This window comes from Nomascus leucogenys, chromosome 13, assembly GCF_006542625.1.
Source record: "Nomascus leucogenys isolate Asia chromosome 13, Asia_NLE_v1, whole genome shotgun sequence".
Taxonomy (NCBI): domain Eukaryota; kingdom Metazoa; phylum Chordata; class Mammalia; order Primates; family Hylobatidae; genus Nomascus; species Nomascus leucogenys.
Window position 1 is genome coordinate 105,334,154 of NC_044393.1, and position 19,840 is coordinate 105,353,993.

Sequence of the window (19,840 nt, forward strand, 5' to 3'; positions counted from 1 at the left end):
CAGGTGGTGGGCAGCAGGTGCTAGGAGGCGGCCATGTGCCCCTCCCTGGCCCTGAGGGGGAATTGAAGTTAGGGCAGGAAGGAAGGGCTGGGCACTGTGACGAGGCGCCTGATGGGAAGGGGCAGGCACAGTGGCCACCGATCTGCTCTGCTGCTTCCTGTCTTCTATCCCTCTCCAAGCTCCCTTCAAATCTCTTGTGTTTAAAAGTTTATTATTTTATTATAATTTTAAGACAGGGTCTCCCTCTGTCTCCCAGGCTGGAGTGCAATGACACGATCACAGCTCACTCCAGCCTCGACCTCCTGGGCTCAAATGGTTGTCCCACCTCAGCCTCCTGCATGGGACCACTGGCTCACACCACCACACCAGACTAATTATTGTAGTTTTAGTAGAGACAGGGTGTTGCCATGTTGCCCAGGTTGGTCTCCAACTCCTGGGCTCAAGTGATCTACCTGCGTCAGTCTCTCAAAGCATTGGGATTACAGGCATGAGCCACCTCGCCTGACCTAAGAAAAGTTTTAAATTTATTTTTATTTTTAATTATAGTAAAATAAACGTAACATAAAATTGACCATTTTAACAATTTTAGGTGTCCATTTCAGTGGCATTAAGCATATTCGCATTTTGTGCCACCATGACCACCACCCATCTCCGGAGCTTTTTTCGTTCTCCCCAACTATAATCCAGCTCTGTCCCCATTCCACACCAGCTCCCATGCCCTCCTCTGTCCTCATCCCACACCAGCTCCCATCCCCTCACCCCTCAGCCCTTGGCAACCACCATTCTACATCCTCTATTAATTTCTTTTTTTTTTTTTTAAGATAGAGTTTTGCTCTATCACCCAGGCTGGAGTGCAGTGGTGCAATCTCAGCTCACTGTCACCTCCCACTCCCGGGTTCAAGTGATTCTTCTGCCTCAGCTTCCCAAGAAACTGGGATTACAGGCGCCTGTCACCATGCCTGGCTAATTTTTTGTATTTTTAGTAGAGACGGGGTTTCACCATATTGGCCAGGCAGGTCTCGAACTTCTGACCTCAAGTGATCCACCTGCCTCGGCCTCCTAAAGTGCTGGGATTACAGGCATGAGCCCTCTGCAGCCGGCCTGTATTAACTTTAAAAATATCTTTTTTTTTTTTTTTTGAGACAGGATCTTGCTCTGTTGCCCAGGCTGGAGTACAGTGGTTCAATCTTGACCCACTGCACCCTCTGCCTTCTGGGTGCAAGCAATTCTCCTGCCTCAGCCTCCCAAGTAGCTGGGACTACAGGCGTACGCCACCACGCCTGGCTAAATTTTGTATCTTTAGTAGAGACGGGGTTTCACCATATTGGCCAGTCTGGTCTCAAACTCCTGACGTCGTGATCCGCCCGCCTCGGCCTCCCAAAGTGCTGGGATTACAGGGTGAGCCACAGCACCCAGCCTTTTTTCTTTTTTAACTATACATCACCTTCCTGGGAGAATTTTAGATGTTTCGCATAAGTAGAATTAGACAGTATTGGTCCTTTTGTGACTTGACAGTGAGCATAATTGAAACTGCCCTCACAGGGTTAACCTGAACCACATGCTGCATTCTGGGCGTGAATAGAGCTGTGATGAAGCATTCATCAGGCTGCACTGTGGCCCACTTCGTGGGTGCTAACGTCCCGTAACCCTCGCCCCGGACCACGTGCAGCCCCAGTATTCCTACAGAGAGGTTGGCTGACATTAGCATTATGAGGCTCTTGTTTAAGAATTGCCAAGTTGTGCCTCAGCTCCTGGATTCCAGCAGAAAAGCTGACTCCGACCAGTGTGAAGACCCCACGGAGGAGTGGAGTCCGCCTGAGAATGCAGGTTCTTCCTCTCTCTGTCCTGCGACTTCTCCCCACACTCTTCCACCCATCAATGATCTGGTCCCACACCTCGGCCCACCCTGACCCCCTGAAATCCCTAGCCCCAAACTCGCCAGGGGGCGGATTTGAGTTCTCCCTTCTGCTTGTTTGCAGGCCTTGGGATTAAAACTCTGTCCTCTGCAACCCTGGGTGTGGGTGTCTGAGTACTGACTCACTGTGCCCCAGGCCTGTTACAGTCACAGAGCATCCTCAGAGCCCATCCATAATGTTGTCTGTGTCAGAAGTCCCTTCCTAGGATTGAATAATATTCCAAAATTGTTTGCCTTTTTCAACCCATAATTTTTTTTTAATTATACTTTAAGTTCTAGGGTACATGTGCACAACGTGCAGATTTGTTACATATGTATACATGTGCCATGTTGGTGTGCTGCACCCGTTAACTCATCATTTACGTTAGGTGTATCTCCTAATGCTACCCCTCCCCCCTTCCCCAACTCCACAACAGGCCCCAGTGTGTGATGTTCCCCACCCTGTGTCCAAGTGTTCTCATTGTTCAATTCCCACCTATGAGTGAGAACATGCAGTGTTTGGCTTTCTATCCTTGCAATACTTTGCTCAGAATGATGGTTTCCAGCTTCATCCATGTCCCTGCAAAGGACGTGAACTCATCATTTTTTATGGCTGCGTAGTATTCCATGGTGTATATGTGCCACATTTTCTTTATCCAGTCTATCATTGATGGACATTTGGGTTGGTTCCAACTCTTTGCTATTGTGAATAGGGCCGCAATAAACATACGTGTGCATGTGTCTTTATAGCAGCATGATTTATAATCCTTCGGGTATATACCCAGTAATGGGATGGCTGGGTCAAATGGTATTTTTAGTTCTAGATCCCTGAGGAATCACCACACTGACTTCCACAATGATTGAACTAGTTTACAGTCCTACCAACAGCATAAAAGTGTTCCTATTTCTCCACATCCTCTCCAGCACCTGTTGTTTCCTGACTTTTTAATGATTGCCATTCTAACTGGTGTGAGATGGCATCTCATTGTGGTTTTGATTTGCATTTCTCTGAAGGCCAGTGATGATGAGCATTTTTTCATGTGTCTGTTGGCTGCATAAATGTCTTCTTTTGAGAAGTGTCTATTCATATCCTTCACCCATTTTTTGATGGGGTTGTTTGATTTTTTCTTGTAAATTTGTTTAAGTTCTTTGCAGATTCTGGATATTAGCCCTTTGTCAGATGGGTAGATTGTAAAAATTTTCTCCCATTCTGTAGGTTGCCTCTTCACTCTGATGGTAGTTTCTTTTGCTGTGCAGAAGCTCTTTAGTTTAATTAGATCCCATTAGTCAATTTTGGGTTTTTGCCATTGCTTTTGGTGTTTTAGTCATGAAGTCCTTGCCCACGCCTATGTCCTGAATGGTATTGCCTAGGTTTTCTTCTAGAATTTTTATGGTTTTAGGTCTAACATTTAAGTCTTTAATCCATCTTGAATTAATTTTTGTATAAGATGTAAGGAAGGGATCCAGTTTCAGCTTTCTACATATGGCTAGCCAGTTTTCCCAGCACCATTTATTAAATAGGGAATCCTTTCCCCATTTCTTGTTTTTGCCAGGTTTGTCAAAGACCAGATGGTTGTAGATGTGTGGTATTATTTCTGAGGGCTCTGTTCTGTTCCATTGGTCTGTATCTCTGTTTTGGTACCAGTACCATGCTGTTTTGGTTACTGTAGCCTTGTAGTATAGTTTGAAGTCAGGTAGCGTGATGCCTCCAGCCTTGTTCTTTTGGGTTAGGATTGACTTGGCAATGCAGGCTCTTTTTTGGTTCCATATGAACTTTAAAGTAGTTTTTTCCAATTCTGTGAAGAAAGTCATTGGTAGCTTGATGGGGATGGCATTGAATCTATAAATTACCATGGGCAGTATGGCCATTTTCACGATATTGATTCTTCCTATCCATGAGCATGGAGTGTTCTTCCATTTGTTTGTGTCCTTTTATTTCATTGAGCAGTGGTTTGTAGTTCTACTTGAAGAGGTCCTTCACATCCCTTGTAAGTTGGATTCCTAGGTATTTTATTCTCTTTGAAGCAATTGTGAATGGGAGTTCACTCATGATTTGGCTCTCTGTTTGTCTGTTATTGGTGTATAGGAATGCTTGTGATTTTTGCACACTGATTTTGTATCCTGAGACTTTGCTGAAGGTGCTTATCAACTTAAGGAGATTTTGGGCTGAGACGATGGGGTTTTCTAAATATACAATCATGTCATCTGCAAACAGGGACAATTTGACTTCCTCTTTTCCTAACTGAATACTGTTTATTTCTTTCTCTTGCCTGATTGCCCTGGCCAGAACTTCCAACACTATGTTGAATAGGAGTGGTGAGAGAGGGTGTCCCTGTCTTGTGCCAGTTTTCAAAGGGAATGCTTCCAGTTTTTGCCCATTCAGTATGATATTGGCTGTGGTTTGTCATAAATAGCTCTTATTATTTTGAGATACATCCCATCAATACCTAGTTTATTGAGAGTTTTTAGCATGAAGCGCTATTGAATTTTGTTGAAGGCCTTTTCTGCATCTATTGAGATAATCATGTGGTTTTTGCCTTTGGTTCTGTTTATATGATGGATTACATTTATTGATTTGCATATGTTGAACCAGCCTTCCATCCCACGGATGAAGCCCACTTGATCATGGTGGATAAGCTTTTTGATGTGCTGCTGGATTCGGTTTGCCAGTATTTTATTGAGGATTTTTGCATCAATGTTCATCAGGGATATTGGTCTAAAATTCTCTTTTTTTGTTGTGTCTCTGCCAGGCTTTGGTATCAGGATGATGCTGGCCTCATAAAATGAGTTAGGGAGGATTCCCTCTTTTTCTATTGATTGGAATCGTTTCAGAAAGAATGCTACCAGCTCCTCTTTGTACCTCTGGTAGAATTTGGCTGCGAATCCGTCTGGTTCTGGACTTTTTTTGGTTGGTAGGCTATTAATTATTGCCTCAATTTCAGAGCCTATTATTGGTCTATTCAGGGATTCGACTTCTTCCTGGTTTAGTCTTGGGAGGGTGTATGTGTCCAGGAATTTATCCGTTTCTTCTAGATTTTCTAGTTTATTTTCGTAGAGGTGTTTATAGTATTCTCTGATGGTAGTTTGTATTTCTGTGGGATTGGTGGTGATATCCCCTTTATCACTTTTTATTGCGTCTATTTGATTCTTCTCTTTTCTTCTTTATTAGTGTTGCTAGTGGTCTATCAATTTTGTTGATCTTTTCAAAAAACCAGCTCCTGAATTCATTGATTTTTTGAAGGGTTTTTTGTGTCTCTATTTCCTTCGGTTCTGCTCTGATCTTAGTTATTTCTTGCCTTCTGCTAGCTTTTGAATGTGTTTGCTCTTGCTTCTCTCGTTCTTTTAATTGTGATGTTAGGGTGTCGATTTTAGATCTTTCCTGCTATCTCTTGTGGGCATTTAGTGCTATAAATTTCCCTCTACACACTGCTTTGAATGTGTCCCAGAGATTCTGGTATGTTGTGTCTTTGTTCTCATTGGTTTCAAAGAACATCTTTATCTCTGCTTTCATTTTGTTATGTATCCAGTAGTCATTCAGGGGCAGGTTGTTGAGTTTCTGTGTAGTTGAGCGGTTTTGAGTGAGTTTCTTAATCCTGAGTTCTAGTTTGATTGCACTGTGGTCTGAGAGACAGTTTGTTATAATTTCTGTTCTTTCACATTTGCTGAGGACTGCTTTGCTTCCAACTATGTGGTCAATTTTGGAGTAAGTGCAGTGTGGTGCTGAGAAGAATGTATATTCTGTTGATTTGGGGTGGAGAGTTCTGTAGATGTCTATTAGGTCCACTTGGTGCAGAGCTGAGTTCAATTCCTGGATATCCTTGTTAACTTTCTGTCTCTTTGATCTGTCTAATGTTGACAGTGGGGTGTTAAAGTCTCCCATTATTATTGTGTGGGAGTCTAAGTCTCTTTGTAGGTCTCTAAGGGCTTGCTTTATGAATCTGGCTGCTCCTATATTGGGTGCGTATATATTTAGGACAGTTAGCTCTTCTTGTTGAATTGATCCCTTTACCATTATGTAATGGCCTTTGTCTCTTTTGATCTTTGTTGGTTTAAAGTCTGTTTTATCAGAGACTAGGATTGCAACCCCTGCTTTTTGTTTTGTTTGTTTTCCATTTGCTTGGTAGATCTTTCTCCATCCCTTTATTTTGAGCCTATGTGTGTCACTGCAGGTGAGATGGGTTTCCTGAATATAGCACACTGATGGGTCTTGAGTCTTTATCCAATTTGCCAGTCTGTGTCTTTTAATTGGAGCATTTAGCCCATTTACATTTAAGGTTAATATTGTTATATGTGAATTTGATCCTGTTATTATGATGTTAGTTGGTTATTTTGCTTGTTAGTTGATGCAGTTTCTTCCTAGAATCGATGGTCTTTACAATTTGGCATGTTTTTGCAGTGGCTGGTACCGGTTGTTCCTTTCCATGTTTAGTGCTTCCTTCAGGAGCTCTTGTAAGGCAGGCCTGGTGGTGACAAAATCTCTCAGCATTTGTTTGTCTGTAAAGGATTTTATTTCTCCTTCACTTATGAAGCTTAGTTTGGCTGGATATGAAATTCTGGGTTGAAAATTCTTTTCTTAAAGAATGTTGAATATTGGCCCTCACTGTCTTCTGGCTTGTAGAGTTTCTTCCGAGAGATCTGCTGTTAGTCTGATGGGCTTCCCTTTGTGGGTAACCCGACCTTTCTCTCTGGCTGCCCTTAACATTTTTTCCTTCAACTTTGGTGAATCTGACAATTGTGTGTCTTGGAGTTGCTCTTCTTGAGGAGTATCTTTTTAGTGTTCTCTGTATTTCCTGAATGTGAATGTTGGCCTGCCTTGCTAGGTTGGGGAAGTTCTCCTGGATAATATCCTGCAGAGTGTTTTCCAACTTGGTTCCATTCTCCCCGTCACTTTCAGGTACACCAATCAGACGTAGATTTGGTCTTTTCACATAGTGCCATATTTCTTGGAGGCTTTGTTCATTTCTGTATTCATTTCTGGAGACAGAGTCTTGCTCTGTCATTCAGGCTGGAGTGCAATGGCACAATCTCAGCTCACTGCAACCTTGGCCTCCTGGGTTCAAGGGATTCTCCTGCCTGAGCTTCCCAAGTAGCTGGGATTACAGGCATCCGCCACCACGCCTGGCTAATTTCTGTATTTTTAGTAGAGATGAGGTTTTGCGATGTTGGCCAGGCTGGTCTCGAACTCCTGATCTCAGGTGATCCACCCACCTCAGCCTCACAAAGTACAGGCGTGAGCCACTGTGACTGGCCTCATAATTTGTTCACTTGCTCTTGATTGGCAGGAGAAAGGTGAAGCTTTTCACAGGTCGTGAGTCAAATCTTGCCCCATGCTGCTTCAGTCTCCCTGTGGCTTCCCTTGGGAGGTAGGGCAGGCCGAAGCCCCAGCCCCGTCTTCCTTGCCTGCCTCTCTCCAGACAGCCCCAGGCAGGTGCTGGGATCCCCGCTCTTCACTGCCTTGAATGGGCTGAGGCTGCTTTGCTACAGGCCGTCCCTCCCTGCTGTTCCTGGGCCCTAAGTACCTACTTCAAACTCTGTCTTTTGGGTCTTGTTGGAGAAAAGAGTCAAACTCTGTAAAACAGTTGAAATTTATTCTGAGACAAATGATTGACCATGGACTGGGGCAGGATCTCAAGAGGTCCTGAGAACATGTGCGTAAGGTGGCTGGGCTACAGCTTGGTTTTATATGTTTTAGGGGGACATAGGCCATCAATCAGCACATGTGAGATGTACATTGGTTCAGTCTGGAAAGGTGGGACAGCTGGCAGTGGTGGGGTGGGGACTCCAGGTCACAGATGGATTCAAAGATGCTCTGATTGGTAATTGGTCGAAAAAGTTAAGTCATATCTAGAGAACTGGATGACTAGAAAGGAATGTCCTGGTGAAGATAAGGGGTTGATAAGGTTTGGCTGAGTCCCCATTCAAATCTCAACTTCAATTGTATCTCCCAGAACTCCCACATGTTGTGGGAGGGACCCAGGGGGAGGTAACTGAATCATGGGGGCCGGTCTTTCCTGTGCTATTCTTGTGATAGTGAATAAGTTTCACGAGATCTGATGGGTTTATCAGGGGTTTCTGCTTTTGCTTCTTTCTCATTCTCTCTTGCTGCCGCCACATAAGAAGTGCCTTTAACTCTCTGCCATGAATATGAGACCTCTCCAGCCGTGTGGAACTGTAAGTCCAATTAAACCTCCTTTTTTGTTGTTGTTGTTGTTGTTGTTGAGATGGAGTCTTGCACTGTCGCCCAGGCTGGAGTGCAGTGGCAATCTCAGCTCACTGCAACCTCTGCCTCCCAGGTTCAAGCGATTCTCCTGCCTCAGCCTCCCAAGTAGCTGGGATTACAGGCGACTGCCACCATGCCTGGCTAATTTTTTTGTATTTTTAGAAGAGATGGGGTTTCACTATGTTGGCCAGGTTGGTCTTGAACTCCCGACCTCGTGATCCACCCACCTTGGATCCCGAAGTGCTGGGATTACAGGCATGAGCCACTGCACCCGCCCTAAACCTCCTTTTCTTCCCAGTCTTGAGTATGTGTTTATTAGCAGTGTAAAAACAGACTGATGCAGGGTTTTGGAGACCAAGGTTCTTCTCATGCAGATGAACCTCTCCAGGTAGCAGGCTTCAGAGACAATAGATTGCAGTTGTTCCTTATCAGAAGGTGCCAGGCTCCTATTTAATTATCTCCTGGATCAGGAAAAGATCTAGAAAGGGAAGGTGATTCTCTACAGAATGTAGATTTTCCCCACAAAAGACAGCTTTGCAGGCCACTTTAAAATATGTCAAAGAAAAATATCTTGGAGTAAAATACTTCCATTTCTTTCAGGACCAGCAACCTGCCATGTTGGTACCCTGTGGCTGCAAAGAGTCTTTGTCCTTCTTCAGGTCTCTGTTTCAGTGTTAATCTGGTCAGCCATGCCTGAACTCCAAAGTGAAGAGGGCAGAATGAGGGGAGTCTGACCACCCCTTCCCATCATGGCCTGAGCTAGTGTTTCAGGTTTACTTTGGAATGTCCTTGGCCGAGAGGAGGGGTCCATTTAGTTGGCTGGAGGCCTTTGAATTTTATTTTTGGTTTGCAGTCTCAACTCAACAGTTCAGGTCACCCTCTCGAATCTCAAAGAGGCTTTCCTTGCCTTCTTCTTCTTCTTTTTCTTTTCTTTTTTTTCTTTTTTTTTTGAGACAGAGTCTAGCTCTGTCACCCAGGCTAGAGTGCAGTGGCATGATCTAGTCTCACTGCAAGCTCCACCTCCTGGGTTCAAGCAATTCTCCTGCCTCTGTCTTCCAAGTAGCCAGGATTACAGACATGCACCACTAGGCCTATCTAAATTTTTTATTTTTTTGGTAAAGACACGGTTTCACCATGTTGGCCAGGCTGGTCTCAAACTCCTGACCTCAAGTGATCTGCCTGACTTGGCCTTCCAAAGTGCTGGGACTATAGGCGTGAGCCACTGTGCCAGCCTATTTTTTCTTTTCTTTTTGTTTGAGTCAGGATTTTGCTCTGTTATCCAGGCTGTGATGTGAAACCACCTTTGCAAAATTATGACAGCAAAAGAAATCTGCCACAGCTGACTCCATCTTCCTTCTAAGCGCTAAGCTGTCTTCCCTCATTCCTGGGTGTAGGCCAAGCTAACCTTGGGAGGAATTTAGTTTATAGTTTGACTTGAAAGCAAGGATAATAATAGTCTCTCCCTAAAACTAAATCCCTCCTTGCCCAGGGACTCAGAACTGCCTTTGTAAGACTAAGGAAAGGCCACGAGATTAGGCTTGTGGGAGGGAACTGAATTCCGCTAAAATGTACATATAGCTTCTATAATCTCTTACTGTTCAAGAGTCATGTGGCCAGAGGTCACAGGATCTGTGATTTCCCAAATTGCTCCTATAGATAACATCACTCTTATAGAACCTAAGATTGGCCTTTGAGATTTTTTCAGACTTTCTGGCAATGGACTGATCCCATCCAGATCCATGACTTGTGACTCAGTCAGTCCTGGGGCCCCACCCAGAGGTGGACTCAGTGCATGAAGAGTGTTTTCCATGCCCCTGTGATTTCATCCCCAGCCAATCAGCAGCACCCATTCCCCAGGCCCCTGCCCACCAAGTTGTCCATAAAAACCCTAAGCTCTGAGTTCTTGGGGAGACTGACTTGAGTAGCAACTCTGTCTCCCATGTGGCCAGCCTCACATCAATTAAACTCTTCTTTACTGCAATGCTATGGTCTCAGTGAATTGATTTTGTCTGTGCAGCAGGTAGGAAGAACCCATTAGACAAGTATAATGATCTTCTCTTCCTCTGCAGAAGGAAGCTAGATCTACATGAATAAGGACCTAGTTTTTCTAGTCCAGAGTTTGGTTGGGCATGGCGCAGGTGCACTGGAGCCCCACCTGTTACCCTCATACCTGAAGCTGGGTGAGCCCCCAGTGCAGAAGGTGGAGAGCGAAGGGCCGAGCAGGGAGGTTCAAGAGGTGAACACCCAAGTGTACCAAATTTCTCTTCTCACCACTTAGGAAGGAGTTCGGGAAGCTAAACCAAAGGCTGTGAGCGTGAATGAAATCTCACTTGCCTTTACTAAATTTAGGCAACTTGTCCATGTGTGTGATTCCTCTGGCTTTATCAATGAGCAAGCAGGAAAGGCAGAATGGCAGGGCAGGAGATTGGTTTGCACTGGACGGAGGGGCCCGGGACTGCAGCCGACCAAGGACCCTTTGTGCCTTGATGCCTTGCATGAGTCCAGCTGTAGTTACCTGAACAAGCGAAGCCTGGGGTTCCTCCTCCTAATCAAAGCGTGTGGCTATCTGCCCCATTAATGTGCTAGTGTTTTGCCAGACCCCTATTGACTCCAACAGGGAGGGCACTGTGTCCCACAGGCTGAAGAATAGACTTGGAGCCAGTGAGTGGGGCATAAGGGTTACTGAAAACTTACATACAGGGCAGTCCAGGAGCGGTAGGCTGGACAGGAAAACTCTACTGGGTGTAGAAAGCAAGCACTTTATGTGGCATTTTCCCTTAGCGCCCTCTCCTAGCAACCTTCATTTAACCTAAAACAGAGGGCCTCGATCCCCTGTTCAGCCTGTGTTCCAAGGAATGGCCATGGGTTTGGAGGTCCTTCATAGACGGAGAGAGAACCTCCCAGTTGGCCACCCCCAGATTCCTTCGCTCAGGACTCTGAACACACACCTTTCTTAGACCACAGCTTCATTCTCGCGTTATGTTGAGTCATTGCTGTCAGGTGCATCTGCATCAGGTAACTTCTAATGCTCTTTAGCCACCATCTTGACTGTCAGCAACTGGAACAGTTCTGTAGAATGAAGTCTATTGTCTAGATTTTGTTTCTGGAGTATGTTCAGTAATTCAGAAAGAGCAAGTTACTTGTCACCCAGGGAACTTACAAGTGGTTTGTTGGAGAAGGGTATCGTGACTCACGAACTCTCCTGAGAACTCTTGAGGGTGGTCTGCCCTAGAGTAAGCAAGTGTGGCTGGAAAATAGAAAACCGAAGGAGTGAAAAGGGGGCTGGGCGTGGCAGCTCACGCCTGGAATCCCAGAAGTTTGGGAGGCCGAGGCGGGTGGATCACCTGAGGTCAGGAGTTCCAGCTTGACCAACATGGCGAAACCCCATTTCTACTAAAAATACAAACATTAGTGAGGTGTGGTGGTGCATGCCTGCAATCCCAGCTACCTGGGAAGCTAAGGCAGGAGAATCACTTGAACCTGGGAGGTGGAGGTTGCCGTGAGCCGAAATCATGCCATTGCACTCCAGCCTGGGCAACAACAGCGAAGCTCCATCTCAAAAAAAAAAAAAAAAAAAAAAAAGTGAAAAGGGGTGAACCCTTCTAGTTACCCTGTACTCACGTGATCATCACACCCTTCCTTGGATCTTGCCAATATGAAGAAAATAAAAATGGCTCCCACATATTGAGCACGTACTATACCTTAGACAAACACTTTATGTGTATTAGCTTAAGTCGTACCACAACCCTGTAAGTAAGGATTATTGGAGAATTAAAATGATGAGTTTGATTACCCAATGTTACACAGCTAATATACCACAGATTGGGGTTCATATATATCTAAGTCTGTGTGGCTCCCAGGTCTGTCCCTTAAGTAGAAATACCACCCTCACTTAGCAACACAATTTCAGGATTATCTAAAGACCTTTAACCAAAGGTATGGTCTGATATCAAGAGTGCAACTCCCTCCCTTAGAAAGTTGGGAAAAAAGCAAGTCCTAAAGAATATTTGTAGCAAGATATCATCTATCTTACTATAGATTTTTAATTTAAAAATCTTAACTAAAATGATAATTTGATTTAAACTATTATTTTAGATAGTTGTGTGCATTTTTTAAGTACAAAAAGCTTACCGTTTCTTTATTTTATTTTCTTTTTTGAGATGGAGTCTCGCTCTGTCTCCCAGACTAGAGTGCAGTGGCACAATCTTGGCTCACTGCAACCTCTGCCTCCTGTGTTCCATTGATTCTCCCACCTCAGCCTCCTGAATAGCTGGGATTACAGGCGTGCGCCACCACACCTGGCCCTACAGTTTCAAGATGATGGGATGACAGCATTTCTACCTTACTCTCTGCCTGAACCAAAATGAGGTGCCAAAGTCACAGGAACAGAAGTCCTGCTTTTGATGAGACTACAAGACACCTGGAACCTGAATCACAGTGTAGAAGAACGTCAGCAGATGGTGGACACAAACATGACCCCACAGAGTGGACAGTCTGGAGCAGCCAGTGGATCCCTCCACGTGACCTGTGTGAAAGGAAAGGAAAATCTCAAAACCAAACTCACCGTGCCAAAGGGAACTGAGTCATGCAATGCCTGCCTTCCTTCTGTTTCCAGACAGCTGTGATCCCCACGCCTGCGTTTTCGCATGTCAAATATAGAACTACTGAGCATGAGACGGATGCATGACTGGCTTTCCCTGAACTCTGTTCTTTTTCTTTTTCTTTTTTTTTTTTTTTTTTTTGAGATGGAGTCTCATTCTGTCATCCAGGCTGGAGTGCAGTGGGGCGATCTTGGCTCATTGCAACCTCCGCCTCCTGGGTCTAAACCAGCCTCCTGACTCAGCCTCCCGAGTAGCTGGGATTACAGGCACATGCCACCATGCCCGGCTAATTTTTTTTGTATTTTTAGTAGGGATGGGGTTTGGCATATTGACCAGGCTGGTCTCAAACTCCTGGCCTCAAGTGATCTACCCATATCAGCCTCCGAAAGTGTTGGGATTACAGGCATGAGCCACCACACCCGGCCGGCTCCATTCTTTACACAGGTGAAATGTAGATTCTCTGAGTGCTAATCAGAGCCTCAAGAGAATGTGGCCTCTCACCTGTTTGCCTACCCTCTTTGTTTCCCTTTTCTCCTTTCTCTTGAAACACTGAAGTCCTCAAAACCCTCTTTGGTAAAAGCACAGGACACAGATTCTATTGTGGCTTGTGTTTCTTTTTCCCGGGCACATGCTCAACGTCAGCAAAATAAATCTCTAAGCCGATTGAGATCTGCCTGTCACTTTTTGTTTTGTTTTTCAATAGGCCATTTTAAGGACTTTATTAGTCACTGTTTGGTTTACATCCAATAAGGACAAGGGAACAACCACAGGTGCTGGACTCCTTGCAAGGCTGGGGCCACGCAGGAGTGGTTAATGGATAAGGACTACTCAGACCCCCAGTTCCCAGCCCCTACAGTTAGGCAATCACTCTTTCCCATCCATTTAGGGGTTTAGAGTTTTAATTTATAACAGTGGAACTGGAGAGATTCCAGTTTGGGAACCAGGCTGACAGAAGGACGGATGTTGAAGCAGGATGTTTCCCTGACCTCTTTGCCGGCGGGAACTGAAGTGCGTGGGCACCGGCAGGGGCCAACTCCACTCAGTTCCTCCTCCACCCCTCGTGGGAGCACAGGTGCGCATGTGCAGGAGTCGGGGTGAGCGCTTTCGGGTGTGGCAAGAGCGAACTCCATACCAGCCCTCCCGGCAGTGTCTAAAGGAGGGTGCCTGCAACCCCTGAAGCCCCAGAGGAAGTGTTACGGTGCCCTTTTAGCTTTGCCATCTGTGGCTTAAGTGTTAACAGCTCAGCAGAGGGTCAGTGTGACAGGCTTTTGCACCCACACTTGTAGCACTTGAGTTCTTGTCTGGCGCCCAGGAGGAATGAGGTTGCATGAATGAACTGAAGGTGGTAAATGCAGGAGATTTTGTTGATGATGAAAGTGGCTCTCAGTGGTAAGGGGAGCTGAAGAGGGGACGAAGTGGGAAGGCAATCCCTCTGAAGCAATGCCATCAAGTTGTTCCCCTGAACTCAAGCCACTTCTCTCCAACGTCCAGCTGCTTCTCCTCTCCCTGCCAGCTTAGCAGGGAGTTTTTATGGGCACAGGACTGCAGGTGAGGCGGGGCCATGGGTGGTTTTGGAAAAGGCAGCATTCGAGCTGGAAAACACTGATGTATGTTCTCACTTTGGGCCACAGTACCAGGTTTTTAGGTTTGAGGGTGGGGCCCTCACTGGAGACCTGCCCTCCTCTGCCCAGAACTTCCCTGCCTCCTGTCCTTATCAATATTTGGTGAGTTAAGTATTTTTAATTTCTTTGGGTGTGATAATGGAACTGTAGTTATGGCTTACCAAAAACCCAGTGCTTATTTTTTTAGCAGTACATCCTGAAATGTTTATGGGTAAAATGGCACGTGTGGGGCTGGCTTCAAAATAAGCTGGGTGGGAAGAGGGTGCAGGTGCAGGGAGAAGGTGGCTGTGGAGGAGACAAAGTGAGTGATGCACTGGTGGCTGCTGTGGCTGAGTGATTGGCATGTGAGGATTTATTAAGCTCATCTCTCTACTTCTGTAGATGTTTAGAATTTTCTGCAATAAGATGCTTTAAAAAATTAAATGATGGCCTGGTGTGGTGGCTCATACCTGTAATCCCAGTACTTTGGGAGGCTGAGGCGGGCAGATTGCTTGAACCCAGGAGTTTGGGACCAGCCTGGGCAACATGGCGAAACCCCACCTCTACAAAAAATACAAAAATTACGCAGGTGTGATGGTACATGCCTGTAGTCGCAGCTACTCAGGAGGCTGAGGTGGGAGTATTAGTTGAGCCTAGGAGGTTGAGGCTGAAGTGAGCTGAAATTGCACCACTGCACTCCAGCCTCGGTGACAGAGTGAGACCTTGTCTTAAAAATATATATATTTAAATGATGTTACCTGGGCAGAACGAAACAGTAACCCACAGCCACCACTTCAGAACAGTCATGGAGGTGAGGGACCTGGGGAAACAGAATCCGGACCAGGTGCCTTCGACAGAGAGGCCTTACCCAGTGTTACCTGAGGAGTGGCTCATCAACCGGGGCAGGGCTGGTCCAGAACCTGCGCAGCAGCAGGGAAGTTCTGCAAAGGAAGAAAGAGATTCTATAAGGGAGGAAGAAAGGGGGAGGACAGGGGCAAACAGATGGCCAGTATGGCCTCACATGGGCATGCTTTGCTCAATGATCTAATCTTGAAAAGTAAGGAAAAAGGCTCCCTTTGAAACATGACTGAAATAATTTTAGGACAATAACAAGGCATCATGATATTAATATAAAGAAAGAGAATTGGAAATTGCATCCACCTGGGTAATTTTCTATCCTCGCTGAGATCAAATTTTCTAATCTGTAAAATGAGGGGGTTGGACAAGATCCATGGCTATCAATCTTCATCCTACTTAATACTGAGCTATTTACTATCTGTATGTCAGTCTTTGCACCTCAAAAATACATAAAATATTTTAAAGTAATCATATTTCCCCAGGAAAAATATAATCAAAAACCTACTTAGCAAATTTAATTTGAAAGATGATGAGGCAGGAGGATCAGTTGAGGCCAGGAGTTTGAGACCAGGTTGGGCAACATAGTGAGACCCTGTCTCTACAAAAAAATTTAAAAATTAGCAGGCATAGTGGCACATACTTGTAGTCCCAGCTACTTGGGAGGCTGAGGCAGGAGGATTGCTTCAGCCTAGGAGTCCAAGGCTGCAGTGAGCTATTATCATGCTACTGAATTCCAACCTGAGTCACAGAGTGAGATCCTGTGTCTAAAAATGTAATAAAAAGTTGAAAGATGAGGGATGTAGTTTGGCTGTGTCCCCACCCAAATCTCATCTTGAATTGTAATTCCCATAATCCCCACTTGTGGCAGGAGGGACTTGGTGGGAGGTGGTTGAATCATGGGGGTGGTTTCCCCCATGTTGTTTTTGTGGTAGTGAGTAAATTCTCACAAGAGCTGATGGTTTTATAAGAGGCTTCCCCCTTCACTCTTCTTCTTCTCATTCTTCTCCCTCCTGCCGCCATGTGGAGAAGGACATGTTTGCTTCCCCTTCCACCATGACGGGTAAGTTTCCTGAGGCCTCTCCAGCCATGCTAAACCGTGAGTCAATTAAACCTCCTTCCTTCATAAGCTACCCAGTCTCGAGGATGTCCTTATAGCAGGGTGAGAACAGACAAATACAGCGAGCCACGGATGGATGAAGGGGGCTTGCTTTCTAGTGTGGCATTGGACAATTGGATGTGCATTCACATGGCTCTGCATTTGGTTTATTATTGTTCTCTGTTTTCCATGTAGAAGTGACTGTAAAACCCAGACTTCAGGATATCACTAGGTTGTCATTAAAAATGTTTGTTTAAATGTCTATTGCATATTAATTTTGCAATTTTTTAAATTACCAAATCAGGATTTATGATCTGAAACAGACTGTGAATCCCATCACAATTTTCAGTTTCATGAGGAAAACCCCCATGTGTGTGGAGCCTTATGCTGCACCTCATTGGCCATCAGTCTTGTGATTTTCCTGTGAAAAGTTGTGATGGGTGGAGAAGACACTAAATCAACCTTTGTTTTCTCATCCATACCAGATCTGAATTTTCTTTCGTGGCTATGATTTTGCCATGGCAGAGGAGACGTTTTGCCTTAAAAATGTAGGTTTCTTCAACTCCTAGGTATATGTCCAAAAGAATTGAAAGCGGGGACTCAATCAGATATTTGTATACCAATACTTTTTTTTTTTTTAAGAGATGGGGTCTTGCTTGTCATCCATGCTGGAGGGCAGTGGCACAATCACAGCTCACTGCAGCCTCAAACTCCTGGGCTCAAGGGATCCTCTTACCTCAGCCTCTTGAATAGCCGAGACTATAGGCATGCCCCACCATACCTGACTAATTTTTATTTTTTATTTTTTAGAGATGGGATCTCACTTGTTGCCCAGGTTGGTCATGAACTGCTGGCCTGAAACCATCCTCCTGCCTCAGCCTTACAAGTCATTAGAATTACAGGCGTGAACCACCTCGCCTGTACGATATCAATATTTGTATAGCAGTGTTACTCACAGTCGCCAGAAGGTAAAGCAACCCAAGGGTCCATCAACAGATAAATGGATGAACAAATTGTGGTCTATCCATACAATCGAATATGATTGAGTCTTAAAAAGGAAAGAAATTATGACACAGGTTACAATACCATTAAACCTCGGAAACATTATGCTGAGTGAAATAAGCCAGACACAAAAGAACAAATGCTGCATGATTCCACTTTCATAAGGCACCTTCACAGTCAAATTCATAGAGACAGAAGTTCCAGGGGTTGGGGCAAAGGGGGAATGGAGGGTTAGTGTTTAATAGATTCAGAGTCTCAGTTTGGAAAGATAAGAAAGTTTGGAGATGGATGGTGGTAATCATTGCAAAACAATGTGAATGTACTTAATGTCACTGAACTGTATGTTTAAAAATGGCTAAATGAGGCCAGTTATGGTGGCTCACAGTTATGGTGGCTCACAGTTATGGTGGCTCAACCTGTAATTCCAGCACTTTGGGAGGCCAAGGCAGGAGGATTGCTTGAGCCCAGGAGTTCAAGACCAGCCTTGGCAACATAGTGAGACCCTATCTCTACAAAAAATTTAAAAATTAGCCAAGTGTGGTGGCATGCCCCTGTAGTCACAACTACTCAGGAGGCTGAGGCAGGAGGATCATTTAAGCATGAGAGGTCAAGGCTGTAATGAGGTATGATCGTGTAACTGCATTCCAGCCTGGAGAACAGAGAGAGACCCTGTCTCAAAAAAAAAAAAACCAAACCAAAATGGTTGAATGATTGATATTATGTTACGTACATTTTACCACAATAAAAAAGTCACAAATAAGAAATTTTAGGTTTACACTTTGGGAGGCCGAGTCGGGTGGATCACTTGAGCCCAGGAGTTTGAGACTAGCCTGGTCAACATGGCAAAACCTCATCTCTACTAAAAATACAAAAATCAGCTGGGTGGTGGTGACTGCGTGTAGCCCCAGCTACTCAGGAGACTGAGGCAGGGGAATCGCTTGAACTGGGGAGGCAGAGGTTGCAGTGATCTGAGATCGTGCTACTGAACTCCAGCCTGGGTGAAAAAGCGAGACTCCATCTCAAAAAAAACAATTAGGTTTAGCTCATTCTTGTTAAAAAATGGTGAATCTGATAGGAAGGTAAAACTGCAGTCAGGTAACTATCTTCTGTTCAGTGGGTAATGAACACACCAAATGCAAAGAAGGCACAAAGAACCAATTCATGAATGCTACAGTATTCTAAGTACAGCCCCACTTCAATCAGCAGCTACTCCTTAGTACTTCGCTTTGATTCAATGGCTATGCATTGTGGAGTCTCACATCTTTGCAGGTTATACCCAATGCTTGGCTTTCTGGGGCCCAGGTTTTATACAATTTACTGTGTGGATCGCGCTGTCTAGTCCATCCTCGCCAACACCGTGAGACTCTTCTATGTTGTGGATTGTCAGTAGTGATGAACAGAGTGAGCCACTGCACAATGAATTTCCCAGCTTTCTTTGAGGTCCCACCAGGAGAAACTAAAACAGTGATTTCCAAAGGAATGTAGGTATGAGTATTTTATTTTATTTTATTTTTTATTTTTTTGAGATGCCGTTTCGCTCTTGTTGCCCAGGCTGGAGTGCAATGGCATGATCTCAGCTCACTAAAACCTCCACCTCCTCGGTTCAAGCGAGTCTCCTGCCTCAGTCTCCCAAGTAGGTTGGATTATAGGTGCCTGCCACCACACATGGCTAATTTTTTGGTATTTTTAATAGAGACGGGGTTTCACCATGTTGGCCAGGCTGGTCTCGAACCCCTGACCTCAGGTGATCCACCCGCTTTGGCCCCCCAAAGTGCTGGGATTACAGGCATGAGCCACCGCACTCAGCCGGCATGAGTATTTTAAACAACAACCACACAGCTGTAGTTGATTTTCCAGCAGTGATGTCTCCCCTCCCACTCATAGTCATCGAACCCCAAGCTAAGGATTTCTGAACTAGGATACATTCAGAGAAGCAGCAGGGCATAATTAATGACTGTTGGTCAGCAGACCTGCTGCAAGTCTTGGCCTTGTCACTTCAACAGCTATGACAGCTTGTGTGAGTCACTCAACCCTTCTGGGCTGGTTTCGGTTTCATTATCTGTAGGACATCCAAGATGATACTTCCTCACTTTTCCTGTCTCTCAGGGATTTCTGGAGGGCTCAATGAGCTAATGCATACACTCGTTTGTAAACTAATTCTTCTTTTTTTTTAAAGACGGGGGTCTCACTATGTTGCCCAGGCTGGTGTCGAACTCCTAGCCTCAAGTGATCATCCCACCTTGTCTCCCAAAGTGCTGGGATTACAGGCATGAGCCGCTGTGCCTGGCCTTGGTTTGTAAACTGTAAAGCAAACATCATCTTTTGCTTTTAATGGAGAATCACTTGGATGTCCATTCAACCTCATTAGGCCTCATTTTCATGTTGGACTCAAATTTTCTCAAGGTCTTATCCAGCTCTAACATTTGGGCTAGGTTGATTAAGGAGGCTTCATGGAGGAATCAGCATTTTAGCCCCTTTGGGTCTCCCGAGAAAAGACTGCACTTAGCCATTTAAAAATTAAGGAAAAGACTGAAACAGAAGGCAGAAACGACCATCAAAGGCATAGGG

At 45.0% G+C, this 19,840-nt stretch overlaps 1 long non-coding RNA gene across 1 annotated transcript; it reads left to right on the forward strand.

Moving 5' to 3' along the window:
- The first annotated feature begins 7,982 nt into the window (after nucleotides 1-7,982).
- LOC115837950 lies at nucleotides 7,983-13,379 on the forward strand. Its single transcript, XR_004032988.1, has 2 exons — nucleotides 7,983-8,065; nucleotides 12,275-13,379. It is a non-coding gene; the product is annotated as an uncharacterized LOC115837950 (long non-coding RNA).
- Nucleotides 13,380-19,840: the final 6,461 nt, after the last annotated feature.